Source organism: Nerophis lumbriciformis, linkage group LG26 (genome assembly GCF_033978685.3).
Source record: "Nerophis lumbriciformis linkage group LG26, RoL_Nlum_v2.1, whole genome shotgun sequence".
Taxonomy (NCBI): domain Eukaryota; kingdom Metazoa; phylum Chordata; class Actinopteri; order Syngnathiformes; family Syngnathidae; genus Nerophis; species Nerophis lumbriciformis.
The window spans coordinates 19,602,501-19,617,767 of record NC_084573.2 but is presented as its reverse complement, the minus strand read 5'-3'; the positions used below and the strand labels follow the sequence as shown (position 1 = coordinate 19,617,767).

At 42.3% G+C, this 15,267-nt stretch overlaps 1 protein-coding gene across 2 annotated transcripts in view; it reads right to left on the bottom strand.

Moving 5' to 3' along the window:
- Positions 1 to 15,267, bottom strand: part of foxo3b (forkhead box O3b) — a 117,424-nt gene that overhangs the window by 101,074 nt on the left and 1,083 nt on the right. The window lies entirely within an intron of this gene.

The following is a 15,267-nucleotide window of genomic DNA, read 5'->3' as shown; positions in this document are numbered from 1 at the left end:
CAAGTGGTAGGTCACGTAAACTGACAGAGAGGGGTCAGCAGAGGCTGAAGCGCATAGTGCAAAGACGTTCTGCAAAGTTGCTACAGAGCTCCAAACTTCATGTGACCTTCCAATTAGCCCACGTACAGTACGCAGAGAGCTTCATGGAATGGGTTTCCATGGCCGAGCAGCTGCATCTAAGCCATACATCACCAAGTCCAATGCAAAGCGTCGGATGTAGGGCTGTAACAACTAATCGATTAAAATCGATTATAAAAATAGTTGGCGATTAATTTAGTCATCGATTCGTTGGATCTATGCTAAGCGCAGAGGCAATTTTTTTTTTTTTTATAAACCTTTATTTATAAACTGCAACATGTACAAACAGCTGAGAAACAATAATCAAAATAAGTATGGTGCCAGTATGCTGTTTTTTTTCAATTAAATACTGGAAAGGATAGAAATGTAGTTTGTGTCTTTTATCCGATTATTAATCGATTAATCGAAGTAATAATCGACAGATTAATTGATTATCCAATTAATCGTTAGTTGCAGCCCTAGTCGGATGCAGTCGTGTAAAGCACGTCACCACTGGACTTTAGAGCAGTGGAGACGTCTTCTCTGGATTGATGAGTCACGCGACGTATTCTCTGGATTGATGAGTCACGCTTTTCCATCTGGCAATCTGATGAACGAGTCTGGGTTTGGAGGTTGCCAGGAGAACGGTACATTTCGGAATGCATTGTGCCGAGTGTGAAATTTGGTGGAGGAGGAATTATGGTGTGAGGTTGTTTTTCAGGAGTTGGGCTTGGCCCCTTAGTTCCAGTGAAAGGAACTTTGAATGCTTCAGGATCCATCCATCCATCCATCTTCTTCCGCTTATTCGAGGTCGGGTCGCGGGGGCAGCAGCCTAAGCAGGGAAGCCCAGACTTTCCTCTCCCAAGCCACTTCGTCCAGCTCTTCCCGGGGGATCCCGAGGCGTTCCCAGGCCAGCCGGGAGACATAGTCTTCCCAACGTGTCCTGGGTCTTCCCCGTGGCCTCCTACCGGTTGGACGTGCCCTAAACACCTCCCGAGGGAGTCGTTCCTGACCAGATGCCCGAACCACCTCATCTGGCTCCTCTCGATGTGGAGGAGCAGTGGCTTTACTGTGAGCTCCCCCCGGATGGCAGAGCTTCTCACCCTATCTCTAAGGGAGAGCCCTGCCACCCGGCGGAGGAAACTCATTTCGGCCGCCTGTACCCGTGATCTTGTCCTTTTGGTCATAACCCAAAGCTCATGACCATAGGTGAGGATGGGAACGTAGATTGACCGGTAAATTGAGAGCTTTGTCTTCCGGCTCAGCTCCTTCTTCACCACAACGGATCGATACAGCGTCCGCATTACTGAAGATGCCGCACTGATCCGCCTGTCGACCTCACGATCCACTTTTCCCTCACTCGTGAACAAGACTCCTAGGTACTTGAACTCCTCCACTTGGGGCAGGGTCTCCTACCCAACCCGGAGATGGCACTCCACCCTTTGCCGGGCGAGAACCATGGACTCGGACTTGGAGGTGCTGATTCCCATCCCAGTCGCTTCACACTCGGCTGCGAACCGATCCAGTGAGAGCTGAAGATCCTGGCCAGATGAAGCCATCAGGACCACATCATCTGCAAAAAGCAGAGACCTAATCCTGCAGCCACCAATCCGGATCCCCTCAACGCCTTGACTGCACCTAGAAATTCTGTCCATAAAAGTTATGAACACAAAGCACATGTAGACTGGTTGGGCAAACTCCCATGCACCCTCAAGGACCCTGCCGAGAGTATAGAGCTGGTCCACAGTTCCACGACCAGGACGAAAACCACACTGTTCCTCCTGAATCCGAGGTTCGACTATCCGGCGTAGCCTCCTCTCCAGTACACCTGAATAGACCTTACCGGGAAGGCTGAGGAGTGTGATCCCACGATAGTTGGAACACACCCCTCGGTTCCCCTTCTTAAAGAGAGGAACCACCACCCCGGTCTGCCAATCCAGAGGTACCGCCCCCGATGGGACGGCGTGGCGCAGTGGGAGAGTAGCCGTGCGCAACCCGAGGGTCCCTGGTTCAATCCCCACCTAGTACCAACCTCGTCATGTCCGTTGTGTCCTGAGCAAGACACTTCACCCTTGCTCCTGATGGGTGCTGGTTAGCGCCTTGCATGGCAGCTCCCTCCATCAGTGTGTGAATGTGTGTGTGAATGGGTAAATGTGGAAGTAGTGTCAAAGCGCTTTGAGTACCTTGAAGGTAGAAAAGCGCTATACAAGTACAACCCATTTATCATTTATCATTTATGTCCACACGATGCTGCAGAGTCTTGTCAACCAAGACAGCCCCACAGCATCCAGAGCCTTAAGGAACTCCGGGCGGATCTCATCCACCCACGGGGCCTTGCCACCGAGGAGCTTTTTAACTACCTCAGCAACCTCTGCTTCAGGATACCAAAACATTTTGGACAATTCCATGGGATGGCATTCAAGTTCATATGTGAGTAATGGCAGGTGGCCAAATACTTTTGTCTATGTATACATATACAGCCCAAATTGTTTTAACCCAATGCGGCCCCCGGGTCAAACAGTTTGGGGACCCCTGGTCTACGCCATTCCGCCCATACTCTTACTAGCATAACTAAAAAGTCGAACAGATGACTACTGACAGCATCCGAGGAAAACAAGCCACAGCAACACCTTAGTTACATATATCACTTTATGAAAACAAATGTAAAAAAATGAGAGCACTTAAAGGGGAGCCATGAGGAACGCCTCGGTCAAGTTCAGTTTCAAGCTAGCAAGATTAAAGGATCTGCCAATGAGTGGTCCAAGTTCCAATTGCGAAGCCATTCAAATAACCGTCCAAATGACTGCTGTCCAACACGACGTCTATAGAAATGATTATGTCTCCATGGTCTTTGCAACGTGACATCCTCCCTTGGCCGTGAACCCTGAAGGGTTAAAGTCATGAAACCTTTGGTGATAAGTCTGAACATGACCAGACGAGCGCGGCGTATGCGTCCGTACATGTCCGCCTGCACGGGGAACTATGCCAAGGTTGAAAACACGCGGAGGACGCTCAGCTGTCGAAGTTGTTGGAAAGCGAGGGGGTGCGGCGTGTCGTCCTAATGTGGGCGCATAGCGCCGTTAGAGCCTCGTAAAGTTGACTTGGAGAATAGAAGAGTGTGTGTGTGAGTGTGTGTGGTTGTGACATAACTCGGTCTTGGCCTGTGATGGGCAGCTGCTGGGAAAAGGCAGCCAGTTACAGCGAGGTTCAGTAACACCAGATCACAAAGTTCACCTCAGCCAGGAATACTTTCTCACACACACACACACACACACACACACACACACACACACACACACACACACACACACACACACACACACACACACACACACACACACACACGTACATAAATACACACAGGTGCAGCTAATCTTCTGATTAAAGACACACACACTTTCACACAAACACACAGAGTGTTTCAGGCGCGTTTACAAGTGCTATTTTGAGATCCACCGATCCACCCCCTTCGCGCTTCTCTCTTAGCACACATTTCAGCAGATCCAGACTGGATCTGCCCCTCTCGGACAGAACTCCACTTGGGGGGAATAGAAGAAAAAAACAAAAAGAAAAAAAAAAACAGCGGTGCTATAAAAAAAAAAAGATGACTTATCCAAGCCTGGAATGCAGTCAGTGGCAGGGTCAAAACATCCAAATCCACTTGATTTATAAAAGCACTATTAGCAAACAAAGTGGTTCTGGAGTGCTGCACATACAAACACAATAAAATGTTATTCCATTGAAAGCATTTAAATAACAATGGATAAAATATTGAAATCAATCAAAAAATCAAAACACCAAAATGAGTCAAGACAAATCAATAAAATAGAATAAACAAAATAAAAGCTCATTTAAAGGCCATTAAAAAGCGGGTTTTAAGTCATGTAAAAGCATTTGCCAACATTCTAACATTTAACATCTGCCATGCTTGTTTGTTACTATGAAAAGTAACTTAACAATTTGAGGACCACTCGGGGCTTTGCTCGATTTTGCGGTCTCCCGCAATAAAGTAGCGCTAATGACTACACCCCCCCCCCCTCCGAGAGACATGCTAACAAACAACAACAATGGAGGACAGCAAGGGTCTCCAGTGTTTACTTATGTGAAGAACACCAATCCTATCCAAGACCAGACTGTCGCAATAAGCAGGGGCGGTGCACATAACAAACCTAAGTGAACCCCTCTAAATATATTTTTTTAAGTTGTGTTTTTTTTCACAAAAATGTGCCAACAAATTCAATACAAACGTGGCAAGAATATGCTTTTAAATAATCATATAACCTGTCACTATTCACTTAAATGCAAAATATGAAATCTGTCAAGTTTCCCTTTAGTGCACAGGTGTCAAACTCGAGGCCCAACCTGGCACGCCATAAAATTTAAAGTGGCCCGCCACATCATTTAATTGGTCCGCTACATCATTTAAAGTGGCTCGCTACGTCATTTAATTGGTTCGCTACATCATTTAAAGTGGCCCGCCACATCATTTAATTGGCCTGCTACATCATTTAATGTAGCCCGCCACATCATTTAATTGGTCCGCTACATCATTTAAGTGGCTTAACACATCATTTAATTGGCCCGCAATTACTTTTAACAAGACCCGCAATATATTTTAAGTGGCCCGCCACATCATTTAATTGGTCTGCTACATCATTTAAATGGCCCGCCACATCATTTAATTGGTCCGCTACATCATTTAAAGTGGCCCGCCACATCATTTAAGTGGCTTAACACATCATTTAATTGGCCCGCAATATCATTTAACGTGACCCGCGTCATCATTTAAGTGGCCCGCCACATAATTTAATTTGCCCGCAATATAATTTACGTGGCCCGCCACATCATTTCATTTGCCCGCAATATAATTTAAGTGGCCCATCACATTATCTCCGTGGCCCTCCATATCATTTAATTGGCCCGCAATTTCATTTAGGTGGCCTGGGCCGCCATATAATTTAAACGGCCTGCTACACCATTGAATCCACCCGCGACAATATTTAATTCGCCCGCCACAACATTTAATTTGCCCGCAATATCATTTAAGTGGCCCGCCACATTATTTAAGTGGCCCCCATATATTTAATGTGGCCTGCCACATCATTTAATTGGCCCAGCAAATCATTTATTGTGGCCCACGACGTCATTTAATGGGCTTGCAATATAATTGATACGGCCTACAATAGAATTCCATGCACTAGGCTGGCAATAAAGCTCTTCTGTATGAATGTGTTGTTTTCTTTTGATTTTGACAGGAAAAAATCACTGCATGAAATTTCTTATGGTCTCCACTTTTATATCTGGCCATGCAAAAAAAATGTGATAAGCAGTTTTCTGGGTTATCCATTTTTAAAAACTTCTCCGTGTCACCTTGAGCTACGATTTCAGAGGAAGTTATCCATCAATCTGTTCGTAAAAAGTACAATATTCAAAAAAAGTTTCTCAAGCAAATTGTGTAAAAAGGCTTTTATACGTTTGTATATTGATTTATGTATTCTTTTGTATCATGACCTGTTGAATGTTTACTGTATTAACCTGCCTTAGGACAACGGAGGAAAATGAGCTGTTGTGCTAACTCCGGCATATTTACATTGTTGCTCTATGTCAGTGGTTCTTAACCTTGTTGGAGGTACCGAACCCCACCAGTTTCATAAGCGCATTCACCGAACCCTTCTTTAGTGAAAAATAAAATGTTTTTTTTTTTAATAGTTTTTAGTTATATGTTTTTGGTAACACTTTAGTATGGAGAACATATTCTAAGTAACAAAGACTTAATTTAGAGTTTTTTGGACACTAGGGGAACATATTCTAAGTAACAAAGACTTAATTTAGAGTTTTTTGGACACTAGGGGAACATATTCTAAGTACCGTAACAAAGACTCAATTTAGAGTTTTTTGGAGACTAGGGGAACATATTCTAAGTAACAAAGACTCAATTTAGAGTTTTGGACACTAGGGGAACATATTCTAAGTAACAAAGACTCGATTTAGATTTTTTTGGACACTAGGGGAACATATTCTAAGTAACAAAGACTTAATTTAGAGATTTTTTGGACACTAGGGGAACATATTCTAAGTAACAAAGACTCAATTTAGAGTTTTTTTGACACTAGGGGAACATATTCTAAGTAACAAAGACTCAATTTAGAGTTGTTTGGACACTAGGGGAACATATTCTAAGTAACAAAGACTTAATTTAGAGTTTTTTGGACACTAGGGGAATATATTCTAAGTAACAAAGACTTAATTTAGAGTTTTTTGGACAATAGGGGAACATATTCTAAGTAACAAAGACTTAATTTAGAGTTATTTGGTTAGGGTTAGAGCCAGGGTTAGAGGGTTAGGGTTATAATAAGGCCATGCCGAATAAGGCATTAATAAGTACTTAATAATGACTAGTTAAGAGCCAATATGTTACTAATTTGCATGTTAATAAGCAATTAATTAATGGTGAATATGTTCACCATACTAAAGTGTTACCATGTTTTTTACTGGTGCACAAAATGAACCGTGCATGAACATCACCTTGTTCAAACAACAAAACCAACACAGTGCATAAACTCACAACAAATTACACACCTGCAAATCAGTCTGACTTCTGCTGTTGCCGTATCCGTAATACGCCGATAGGGAGAAGTTTTTATATACACGATGAGTCGGGTGTGTCTTGACCTCCACCGAACCCCTGAGCCCGACTCACCGAACTCCTAGGGTTCGATCGAACCCGGGTTAAGAACCACTGCTCTTTGTTGATGAATATGCATTGTCCTAATTCAAATAAATAAATAAATAAATATTCACTGTTACCAGCGGCCCTTTGAAGGCATCCATAATTAAATCCTAATAATTCATTAAATATTATTACTGTTATTATTGGTGCCTTTCACTGCCCTAAAAAATTTAAAAATGCCTCTTCAACTATAATCAAGAGTCCTTGAACACACTCGAGTTATGTGATGAGATGCAAAAGTAAAACTAATACATAAGTTTCTCCTAGATAGAAGAAAGGTAGAAAAATACATAATCTATCATCCTTAAAGGCAAACTTTGATGCTGTTACGACGCCCGTGTTGTGTAAACTGTTCATGCTAGGTTTGCCGTTAGACATTTTTTAAATTTGATTCAAGCAACCTTATTATTGAACTTTTATGGCACCATTTATTTTATCTGGACATTTCTTACAAAATCTTCAAACTTGACAAGAGCCCCACAGTGTTGCAATGAGCAACCAGCTAAATATGCAGAGAATACACTAAGTGGCGCAGTCAAATATTTCTTTGTGTTGCGCTGGCTTGTCATAGCCTACTTTTGCAGGGGTTAATGCTCAACGGACAGAGATATGGAGCGGAGTGACGTAAGGTGGAACCTGGGAGAGAAACCAAGCGGGATTTGCTTAACAAACGACATCAAAAAGGCTGCATGTGCACCAACCACAGTCAAACTTTACAGTCTTCAAGGGTGAAATGAGTCAAAGGATCGTAACTTGTGCTCCGAAAGTTCTTTACGTGTGTGAGAAATTGTTCCCCACTTCCCAAACTGTGTATAAAGAAAGAAAGAAAGAAAGAAAGAAAAAAGGCTTCGCTACATGTCTTAAAACAAATCCTGGAGTTTGGCCAACTATTTGCCAGTCGGCTACAGACAAGTCAGTGTCATCATTTCCTCGGCAAAGAGGCTGACCTAGCATGCTGTAAAAACGTGTCGTTAACGCTGTGGTTCAAAAGCTGCGCTGGCGCTGCTAACGTTGACGGACAACAATCAAAACAATGTGATGCAGGGGATTTATTATGTTGCCCATGCGGAAGGATGCGGGTATGCTAGCACACACACACACGCACACACACGCACGCACACGCGCGCACACGCGCGCACACGCGCACACACACGCACACACACACACACACACACACACACACACACACACACACACACACACACACACACACACACACACACACACACACACACACACACACACACACACACACACACACACACACACACACACACACACACACACACACACACACACACACACACACAAACGTTAACACTTGTAACATAACGTAAAAGTTTGATTAAAATCCGCCCTTAACTTTTTGAGCTATCTATAGAAAGAAAACAAGTGAACCCTCTGGTCAATCATCGCCTTTATTGTCTCTGCGGGAGGAGGCGAGGATGCTAGCATATACACACACACACACACAGAAGTTAACACTTGTAACATAACGTAAAAGTTTGATTAAAATCTGCCCTTAACTTTTTGAGCTATCTATAGAAAGAAAACGTGTGAACCCTCTTGTGAATCATCCACTCTCTTTGTCTCTGCGGTGGAAGGCGGGGATGCTAGCATATACACACACACACACAGACATTAACACTTGTAACATAACGTAAAAGTTTGATTAAAATCTGCCCTTAACTTTTTGAGCTATCTATAGAAAGAAAACAAGTGAACCCTCTAGTCAATCATCAGCTCTCTTTGTCTCTGCGGTGGGAGGCAAGGATGCTAGCATATACACACGCACACAGAAGTTAACACTTGTAACATAACGTAAAGGTTTGATTAAAATCTGCCCTTAACTTTTTGAGCTATGTATAGAAAGAAAACGTGTGAACCCTCTTGTGAATCATCCACTCTCTTTGTCTCTGCGGTGGGAGGCGGGGATGCTAGCATATACACACACACACACACACACACACACACACACACACACACACACACACACACACACACAGACATTAACACTTGCAACATAACGTAAACATTTTTGATTAAAATCCGCCCTTAACTTTTTGAGCGATCTATAGAAAGAAAACAAGTGAACCCTCTGGTCAATCATCGCCTTTTTTGTCTCTGCGGGAGGAGGCAAGGATGCTAGCATACACACACACACACAGAAGTTAACACTTGTAACATAACGTAAAGGTTTGATTAAAATCTGCCCTTAACTTTTTGAGCTATCTATAGAAAGAAAACTTGTGAACCGTCTTGTGAATCATCCACTCTCTTTGTCTCTGCGGTGGGAGGCAGGGATGCTAGCATATACACACACACTCACACACACACACAGACATTAACACTTGTAACATAACGTAAAAGTTTGATTAAAATCCGCCCTTAACTTTTTGAGCGATCTATAGAAAGAAAACAAGTGAACCCTCTGGTCAATCATCCACTCTCTTTATCTCTGCGTTGGGAGGCGAGGATGATGTATATACACACACAAGTTAACACTTGTAACATAACGTAAAAGTTTGATTAAAATCCGCCCTTAACTTTTTGAACTATCTATAGAAAGAAAACGAGTGAACCCTCTTTTCAATCATCCACTCTCTTTATCTCTGCTTTGGGAGGAAGGGATGATGTATATACACACACAAGTTAACATAACGTAACATAATGTAAAACTTTGATTAAAATACGCCCTTAACTTTTTGAGCTATCTATAGAAAGAAAACGAGTGAACCCTCTTTTCAATCATCCACTCTCTTTATCTCTGCGTTGGGAGGCGAGGATGATGTATATACACACGCACACAGAAGTTAACACTTGCAACATAATGTAAAACTTTGATTAAAATCCGCCCTTAACTTTTTGAGCTATTTATAGAAAGAAAACGAGTGAACCCTCTTGTCAATCATCGACTCTCTGTCTCTGCGGGAGGAGGCGGGGATGCTAGCATATACACACACACAGAAGTTAACACTTGTAACATAACGTAAAAGTTTGATTAAAATCCGTCCTTAACTTTTTGAGCTATCTATAGAAAGAAAACGAGCAAACCCTCTTGTCAATCGTCCATTTTCTTTGTCTCTGCGGTGGGAGGTGGGGCTGCTAGCATATACACACACAGAGAAGTTAAGGCTCGTAACGTAAATGTGAAAGTTTGGTGAAATTCCGCCCATAACTTTTCGAGCTATCTTTTAAAAAAACAAACAAACTAACAAAAAAAAAACAGAATGAACCCTCTTATCAGTCATCCACTCTCTTTGTCTCTGTGGGTGGAGGCGGAGCCACTAGCACACACACACACACACACACACACACACACACACACACACACACACACACACACACACACACACACACACACACACACACACACACACACACACACACACACACACACACACACACACACACACAGAAACATAAACATAAGTTATGTAGTGGAAAATAACCGGATCAGGCCCAAACTCTTGTTGTTGTTTTTTTATCCCATTTCGGACGTTTCCTGAAAGTTTGGTGAAAATCAACCACAACTTTTCTTGTTATGCTGCTCACTAGCTAGTTGCTTCTTGGAGCCCCACTCTGTCTGGGTTCAATAGCATTAAAGCTACGGCATTTTTGGGGGCCACGCGCTACCAACACGCTATTGCGTAAGCGCTAACACTTTTGAAAAAAAAAAATAGTAGAACATGGGATTCGTCTTCACTTATCAGTGATGATGTCATAACAACAACAACAAAAAAGACTGCCAAGATTTACGGGCAGATCACGCGCAACACTAAACCCCCCCCATGCCCGAAATTCCAGGAGTGACAGTGAACCTGGCTTTGACTCAGTGGCGCCACACACACACACACACACACACACACACACACACACACACGCACACGCACACGCACACGCACACGCACACGCACACACACACACACATAAACATCAGTCATTGCCAGATCACATAGCACAACCTGAGAAGCCCACACTGCCCCTGGGAATGCTCCCCCAGGCTGGACGGGGTGTTAATCACCCCCCGACCTTCTGTGCCTCGTTTTTGCTTATGACTTTAAAAAGGGGCGGGGCCGGCAGATCCGTGCCTTTAAAAGCAGCTTTACATTGAAAGGTTCCCCGCAGCCCAGTTATGCAATAATCCCTACCCCGCACCCCCATGCTTACCTGACAAAAAGAGACCGGCAGTTCCCTGTCAAGGTTTACATACCAAACTGTAAACATGTGTACATATGTACATAAAACTGTACTTTAATGACCTCTTTGCCGTCCTATGCTGTATTCTTGTTTACATTCTCGCCCTCGTCTCATTTAAGGATTATGACGTCCCAAACGGGCGTCGTTGCGGCACTAAATAGGCTGCTGTGTTTCCAGACAAACCGGTTACAACGTCTCTCTCTCTCGCCATTTTTTTATTCCCTAACTCCAGGCTGTGAGGACTGTCATGCACATGGCTCGCAGAGGAGAGGAACAAAGAAGCTCTGCGCTCACGTCATCGCCGGCCACAACATTAGGCACGGTTGAAAGATACTGACACTAGGGTTATTGTTACCTTTTTAGAATGCATTGCATCATACGAGGGTCGGCAACCCGCATAGCGCCGCCCTAGTGGCTACCTGGACCTCTTTCAGAGATGTGTGAAAATGGAAAAAGATTTGTTTTAATATATTTTCTGTAGGAGGACAAACACGACACAAACCTTCCTAATTGTTAGAAATCCCGCTGTTTATGTTAAACATGCGTCACTGATGAGAGGATTTGCAAGCACCGTTTTGTCCTACTAATTTCAGCGATCCTTGAACTCGTCGTAGTTTGTCTACATGTACTACTTTCTCCGACGCTGCCACAGAAAGACGTGTTTTATGCCTCTCCTTCTCTGTCTCATTTTGTCCACCAAACGTTTTGTGCTGTGCGTGAATGCACAACGGTGAGCATTATTTATTTTATTGATTTGCTGGAGTGCTTATCAGGCATATTTGGTCAATCAATGATTGCAAGCTAATTGATGCTAACATGCTAATTAGGCTAGCTGTATGTATATATTGCATCATTATGCCTCGTTTGTAGGTATATTTGAGCTCATTTAATTTCCTATGGACGGACGGATGGATGGATGGATGGATGGATGGATGAATAGATGGATAGATAGATAGTACTTTATTGATTCCTTCAGGAGAGTTCCCTCAGGAAAATTACAATTCCAGCAGCAGTGTACATAATTGAGATAAATTTAAAAAGTAAAATGTCCTCTGTGTATTTAATTTATATTTGCATGTCTCATGACACATTATCTGTATGTAATATTGGCTAAATTTGTCATAGTTGTTTGTGTGCCATGTTGTTCCAGACCACAGCAAACGTTACCCAGCTTGCAAAGATTGTAATAAATCCATTAGAAGAAGACAGCCGGCCTATTCCTTAAACTTGGACACACACATCTATACTTTTGGCCATTCTGAGCCATCCTGTGAGAAGCCTCCATTTTACTAATATTTTCCAATGTTGCAAAAATGTGTAGAATAAAAATTAAAATACAACATTTCCTGTCAACGAAGATCTGCGTCAGCCTTTGATAGTAGGCTAGTATAGCTAATATAGACACTTACATCATGTGTTGCCTTCATTATAACACTTATATAAGACTTTTAATTTTTTGCGGCTCCAGACAGATTTTTTTTTTTTGTATTTTTGATCCAATATGGCTCTTTCAACATTTTGGGTTGCCGACCCCTGAACTAGGAGGTTAATACGATGCAGTCTTGCACAAATGCAAATGTTCTATTAATGCCTAATGTAATGCTCGAGTGCAGTAGCTCCTAAACTAGTACCATTTCAGAAAAAAATGTGGCTCTCCAAGTACCACCGTAATGGCCAACATGAAAATAGAGTAGCGGAGTAGGCCTAAGTATTCATTAAAAACAACACAGATGTTTTATTTAACAAGTGTATTTACATTTTTTGGCCACTGTAACATCACACACAGTTTGAACAGTAACACTGTGTTTCAATGTAGGAAAAAAAAACACTGCGCTTTAATCAATTGATTTTTTTGGCGTACCAATGAGTCAAATTCAAGGCCCGGGGGCCCAATCTGGCCCGACACCTCATTTAATGTGGTCTGTCACTACATTTTGATTTGCCCCGTCATATAATTCCAACGTGGCCCGCCACTTCATTTTATAGTGGCCAACCATATCAACTTATGTAGTCCGTCATATTACTTTATTGTGGACGGGCCACTTAAATTGAAGTGGCCCGTCCAATAACTTTAATGTGGGATGCCACATAATTCTACAGTGGACCGCCACGATTTGACCGTTGAATTTTGGTCATTTTTCCAACCAATATTCTACAACATAAAATACAATGTGGAAACAACATGCTTTTTGATAACTTTTTTTCAATGTCAGGTTGTGACGTTGATTTGACCATTGAAATTTGGTCATTTCCCAACCAACAACGTGGATTCAACGTTAGACATTAACGGTGGAATTACATAATCTCCCACGGCACACCAAACACTATTTCACGGTACACTAGTGTGGTTGAAAAACACTGGACTAGAGCAGTATTTTTCAACGTTTTTTGAGCCAAGGCACATTTTTTTCATTGAAAAAATGCGGCAGCACAACACCAGCAGAAATCTTTAAAAAAACGAAACTCAGTTGACAGTAAAAAGTCGTTGTCGCAATTGTTGGATATGATTTTAAACCATAACCAAGCATGCATCAATATAGCTCTTGTCTCAAACCACCTGTCACATCATGCACTGACTTATTTGGAGTTTTTTGCTGTTTTCCTATGTGTAGTGTTTTAGTTCTTGTCTTGTGCTCCTACTTTGGTGGCTTTTTCTCTTTATTTGCTATTTTCCTGTGGCAGTTTCATGTCTTCCTTGACCGCTATTCCCCACACCTGCTTTGTTTTAGCAATCAAGAATATTTCAGTTGTTTTTATCCTTCTTTGTGGGGACATTGTTGATTGTCATGTCATGTTCGGATGTACATTGTGGACGCCGTCTCTGCTCCACAGTAAGTCTTTGCTGTCGTCCAGCATTCTGTTTTCATTTACTTTGCAGCCAGTTCAGTTTTTGCTTTATTTTGCATAGCCATCCCTAAGCTTCAATGCCTTTTCTTAGGAGCACTTGCCTTTTGTTTATTTTTGGTTTAAGCATTAGACACCTTTTTTACCTGCAAACCATCGTCGTCGTTCCCGACATCTACAAACAATTAGCTACGGGCTTCCACCTACTGATATGGAAGAGTATTACGCGGTTACTCTGCCGAGCTCTAGACAGCACCGACACTCAACAACGGCACATTATTTGCGGATTATAATTACTGGTTTTCAAAAAATATTTTTAACCAAATTAGGTGAAATTACATAATCTCCCATAGCGCACCAAATAATATCCCACGGTACACTTTTTTGAGCCAAGGCACATTTTTGCGTTGACAAAATCCGGAGGCACACCACCAGCAGAAATCATAAAAAAATTAAACTCAGCAGCCGATATTGACAATAAAAAGTCGTTGTCGCAATTGTTGGATATGACTTCAAACAATAACCAACCATGCATCACGATAGCTCTTGTCTCGTGTCACATCACGTCCTGACTTATTTGGAGTTTTTTGCCGTTTTCCTGTGTGTAGTGTTTTAATTCTTGTCTTGCGCTCCTATTTTGGTGGCTTTTTCTCTTTATTTGGTATTTTCCTGTAGCAGTTTCATGTCTTCCTTTGAGCGATATTTCCCGCATCTACTTTGTTTTAGCAATCAAGAATATTTCAGTTGTTTTTATCCTTCTTTGTGGGGACATTGTTGATTGTCATGTCATGTGTGGGCTCTGTACCGAGGATGTCGTTGTGGCTTGTGCAGCCCTTTGAGACACTTGTGATTTAGGGCTATACAAATAAACATTGATTGATTGATTGATTGATGTTTGGATGTACATTGTGGACGCCGTCTCTGCTCCACAGTAAGTCTTTGCTGTCGTCCAGCATTTCTGTTTTTGTTTACTTTGCAGCCAGTTCAGTTTTAGCTTCGTTTTGCATAGCCTTCCCTAAGCGTAAATGCCTTTTCTTAGGGGCACTCGCCTTTTGTTTATTTTTGGTTTAAGCATTAGATAACTTTTTACCTGCACACTGCCTCCCACTGTTTCCGACATCTACAAAGCAATTAGCTTCCTGCTGCCACCTACTGATACGGAAGAGTATTACACGGTTACTCTGCCGAGCTCTAGACAGTACAGACACTCGACAACGGCACATTTGCGGGTTATAAATACTGGTTTGCAAAAAATATTAGGTGAAATTACATAATCTCCCATGGCACACTAGACAATATCTCACTAGTGTGGTTGAAAAACACTGGACTAGAGTATATGACAGCAGCACGATAATGCTACTTGATGCATTATTCTAACAATATATGCATATTTTCAGGGGTGTGTAATTTCCATCATCTTGGAAGGAGACCCTGAT